This window comes from Lontra canadensis, unplaced genomic scaffold (assembly GCF_010015895.1).
Source record: "Lontra canadensis isolate GAN:19392208 unplaced genomic scaffold, GSC_riverotter_1.0 scaffold84, whole genome shotgun sequence".
Taxonomy (NCBI): domain Eukaryota; kingdom Metazoa; phylum Chordata; class Mammalia; order Carnivora; family Mustelidae; genus Lontra; species Lontra canadensis.
The window spans coordinates 798,759-803,762 of record NW_022631078.1 but is presented as its reverse complement, the minus strand read 5'-3'; the positions used below and the strand labels follow the sequence as shown (position 1 = coordinate 803,762).

The 5,004-nt window shown below is 52.9% G+C and overlaps 1 long non-coding RNA gene across 1 annotated transcript; it reads right to left on the bottom strand.

The window, feature by feature from the left end:
• Positions 1 to 211: 211 nt before the first annotated feature.
• LOC116882394 lies at positions 212 to 3,836 on the bottom strand. The gene is made up of 3 exons (XR_004385639.1): positions 3,579 to 3,836; positions 1,923 to 2,272; positions 212 to 459 (listed from the first exon to the last, which is right to left on the bottom strand). It is a non-coding gene; the product is annotated as an uncharacterized LOC116882394 (long non-coding RNA).
• Positions 3,837 to 5,004: the final 1,168 nt, after the last annotated feature.

Sequence of the window (5,004 nt, the reverse complement as noted above, 5' to 3'; positions counted from 1 at the left end):
TTAGTCGTACATCATTCTGGTTGTTTGTGTGAGGGTGTTTTTGGATGACAGTTACATTTATTTTTTTTTAAGATTTTATTTATTTATTTGACAGAGATCACAAGCAGGCAGAGAGGCAGGCAGAGAGAGAGGTGGAGGCAGGCTCCCTGCTGAGCAGAGAGCCCAGTGTGGGGCTTGATCCCAGGACCCTGGAATCATGACCCGAGCTAAAGGCAGAGGCTTTAACCCACTGAGCCACCCAGGTACCCCAACAGTTACATTTAAATTGGTGGACTTTGAGTGAAGTTTGCCCACTATAATGTTGGTGGGCCTCGTCCAATCAGTTGAAGGCCTGAAGAGCACAAAAGGCAGACCTCCCCAAGGCGAGAGGGAATTCTCCAGCAGACTGCCTTCTGACCTCATCTGCAACATCAGCTCTTCTTGCTTCTACCACAACTATTGGCAATCAATACAAGGACACTGAAATTAAGCACACAACCATTTACAATGGTTAAAAATCCAATGAAATATTAAGAGTTACCAAAAAAACATGTATAGAACTTGTATGCTGAAAATGATAAAATGCTAATGAAAGAAATAAAGATCTAAATGAGTGCAGAGATGGACTAGAAAAACTCAAAATAGTAAAAATGCCAGTTCTCTCCAAATTGATATACAGGTTTACCACAATTCCTATCAGTATTCCAGCAAGATTATTCTTAGATACAGACAAGATTATTCTAAACTATGCGGCAAAGGAACGATTCAAGCTATAACAATTTTGCAAAGGAGAAGCAAGCGGCCAGAACCAGTCTACCTGATTTCAAGAACAGATAGCTGTGGTAATCAAGAGTGTGTGGTGTTGGCAGAAGGAGAGAAGCACGGATCAATGGAAGAAACAGAGACTTGGAAACAGACCCACACAGACATGTCCAACTGATGTTAGACACACGCAGAAGCGTTGCGATGGAGGAAGGCTGGCCTTTCCAACAAGCGGCGCTGGAGCAATTAGACAGCGGAAGGCAAGAAAGATGGGAAGAAGGAAGAGGAGGTGAGGGGAGGGGGCGTGATAGAGGAAGGGAAGAGGGGAAGGGGAGGGAAGAGGGGGAGGGGGAGAAGAACCTCACCCCAAGGCTTTCAGACCGTATACAGAACTTAACTTGAAATGAATCATGAATTTAAAACTATGATGCTTTTGGAGGAAAACAGGAGAAAATCTTCGGGATCTAGGCTAGGCAACAAGTTCTCGACACCAAAGACACAACCACAAAAGAAAATATTGCTAAACTAGACCTCAGGAGCATCAGAAACCTCTGCTGGGAATGAGCCTGTGGAGAGGATGGAGCCAAGCCGCAGACCGGGAGGCAGGGTTTGCATACCACGCGTGTGACGGGGGACTGAGAGATGGAACACATGGATTCTGAAAACACAAGAGTAAAAACCAAGCCATCCACGTAAAAACTCACCAGCAGATAGAGATGTCGCAAGCAAGAGCATAGGCACAGAGGCCCAGCGTCATCGGGCAGTAGGGACATGCAAGCTAGGTGACGGAGATGAAAGGCAGTGAGCGCCGTGAATGCTGGCGAGGAGGTGGAGACACTGGACACTCGCACGCCTCGGTGGGGGAGCAGCCCGGAGCAGTCACTCTGGAAAACAGCTTGGGGCCGCTCTGAAAGCAAAACCCGCAGCCAGCACATGACCTAGCTGGGCTCCTGGGTGATTCTCCCAGAGAAACGAGGATTTCTGCTCACACCAAAAGCTGCCCACAAATATTCATCCCGTCTCTCCGAGTAACGGACCAAACCCAGAATCGACCCCAACGTCCTCCGGCAGGTGAGAAGGGAAGCACGGTGTGCCCCCAACCAAGGACCACCACTCGGCGGGGCTGGGGGACAAACCATTGACATCCAACAACTTGGAGGGGTCTCTAGCGAGCTACTTACCGAGCAGAACAGCCGATCTCAGCAGGTTACTCGCCGCCTGACTCCCTTTGTGCAGTACTGAGACGACATAGTTTTAGGAATGAGGGCAGATGAGTGGTTGCTGCGAGCACAGGGCAGGGCAGGGGCGAGGGGCAGGGGGGTGGGCGTGGCTCTCAAAGAGGACCAGAAGCAACCCTTGTTGGAACTCCCCATGTGGATCCATGAACCAGCTTGGGTGCTCAGAAGGTAGAGAATCAGGGGCGCCTGGGGAGCTCAGTCGGTTAAGCATCTGAATCGATCTCAGCTCAGGTCTCGACCTCAGGGTCTGAGTTCAACTCCTGCGTTGGGCTCTGCGCTGGATGTGGAGCCCACTTAAAGGAAAAAGAAACATTTTAAGAATGTATGGAACTAATACATACACAAGTACATGTAAAACTGGGGAAAGAGGGACAACATCAGAGAACTTTACCGGTATCAATGCCCTGGCTGTGATTCTCCTACTGTCATTTTATTGTTACTTCTAAAGATTTTATTTAGTTACTGGAGAAGGGAAAGGGAGAGAATCTCAGGCGGAGTCCAGGCTGAGCACAGAGCCTGATGCAAGGCTCAGATCCCACGCACAGCCCTGAGATCATGACCTGATCCAAAAAAACCGAGAGTCCAACGCTCAACCCAGTCACCCAGGCGCCCCTGCTGCCATCATGTTACCTTTGGGTAAAACTACCATGTACGAGGGACCCTTCTGCATTATTTCTTGGAATTGCATATGTGTCCACAATCACCTCTGAAAGATTTTCAGCTGAGAAAACTCCACTGCTAAGAAAGTATTCTGAAGAAATAACCCAAGGGAACTGCCAGGGCGTCAGAGCAGGTGGGCTCCCCGAGGGGAGCTGGGCACAGCTGGGAGCCTCCACGGGGCTGCGTGCTCACCCACGCGGTGTGGTACCGAGCAGCCGTTAGCAATGGCCTGTGCTGCCGTAGTCCGTGGCATGGATACAGGTAGGTGGGGACTTGGTTAAGTGAAAACACTAGATTAGAAAAGAGTACACACAGTAGAGTCTTTTCTGATTTTTAATCTGCAAGCTTGTACGTAAAACCAAGATACGCATCTGATTTGTTTTCCAAGTTATCCTTTTGGGATGGGGTTGTAGGTAGCCGTCATTTTCTCTTTATTTTGGTGTTGGCCGGATTGTTTATGGCGAACAGCGTTCCTGGTATGATTACAGTTGCTAGATAAACTACAGCATACCCAGTGAAATTAAAAACTCGGATAATTAATGTCTTAGTATGACGATGTCCTGTGCAGTATTTGTAACTCTACTTGCTGAATCCACGAATCCTAGTTACGACAAACTCCAGAGCCATTTCCACCTTGGAAAATAACACAGAACCGGCCGCCACAGTCTGGCATCTTCTGTGCTGGAAGGCCAGGGCCAGCGTGTGCATCCGCCCGAACCCCGTGCCTCACTTGGGCACCAACCCCCCTGGGCACTGCCCTCCCATTCTCACCAAGTGCACTTACCAGGTTTCGACGTCTCTGTCCAGCAGCAGACACAGCCGCTCCCCCCCCCCCAGGATCATTAAGTCCCCATCCCTCTTGCTCCCTGGACCCTTGCCCACTCCAACCCTAATACCCTCAAGCCCCTTCCTACCCCGCCCCCTCCCTACTCGGCTTACCATCCATACAGTCGTTGATGTCTGCCCCAGGGCCTTGGTGCTTGATGATTTCTGTGTGCTCCTTCCCAAGGACCCCATCCCGGTCACAAGGCCCCTTGTCCCCCCAATGTGTTGAGGCTCCTCCTGGCAGGCCCTGCTGCCAGTGTCCCCCAAGGCCGTTCCATCTCTGTGGAGCTCATCACTGCTTGCTAGTGTCTCACTGGTAGCTCCTGTGGCCTCCACTGCTCATGACCCTTGCGTTTCCTTCCTTGGGCCCTGGAGGTAGCCGCGGGAGAGGCTGTGGTTCTCCACACGGGCCATCCAGTCAGTGCCCCCCATAACCTGAGTGGTCTTGACACTGTCATCCCCAGCTCTCCTTCACCCCACTTCTACACCCCAGGAAGGGCCAAACCCCAAGGAAGCACCCCAGGGGGTGTTCCCAGCCACATCTCTGTCCTCACTTTTTTGCCTGCGGGGTGTCTCCACTCTTGGGGCCTCCACCTAGACAGGCTCCATCCCCACTGCAGCAGAGAGGTGGGCCGGAGGTGTGCGGGCTCTGAAGGATGCTCTCACTGTCCTCACGCTCCCTCACTAACAATGTCCCCACTTCCCAGGTGCCGAAAGGGAAGCCCTGAGATCTCAGCGGCAGGGCTGGGACAGGGGGCTGGCTGGTGGCCCTGGGAACGCTGGGCCACCTGCCCTGACATCAGCTATGGGCGGTAGGTGCCAGGCTCCTCCGCACCTGCCTGTTCCTGGCTGCATCACTCCGCAGGGTGGCTGACAGTATCCTGACACCAGTGTCCCCTCCGGAACCAAGACAGTGACCATCTGGCACAGCTCTGGGGTTCCAGGGCTGTGTGGGGGGCTTTCCAGAAGCTGTGAAGTGCAGACACTCATAGCTCATCTAGGCCAAAGAAGAAGGTTACTCCAGGCCATGGGTGCCCCAGAGAAAAACTGTGGGGACACCTCCACGCGTCCACATTGGGGACCTGGTGTTCTCTGGCCTCTAACCACACAAACAGACAATGCAAAAGCAGAACACTGCAGGGCACTTCCTCCTGCAGGTCCTGGGACCCACCCAAGGAGGCTTCAGAGGTCCTGGAGAGCAGCGATGGGGATACGTGGATGGGGGATATCCAGGTGGGGAATCACAGTGTCCCGGGGGGTGGGGACTCTGGATACCAAAGTCGGGGATCACAGCGTGGAGGGCAGTGCCCTGGTGAAGGGGATTCTGGATGCCCAGGTGGGGGGGTCACCATGAGTGGGGGTGCCCGGGAGGGTGTGGATTCTGGATACACAGGTGGGGGGTCACATTCGGGGGGTGCCCAGGTGGAGGGGATTCTGGATACCCAGGTGGGGGAATCACAGTGCAGGCAGTGGGATTGTGGGTACACAGGTGAGGAGTCCCAGTCAGGATTCAGCTGGCATCAGTGCCCAGCTGTGCTGG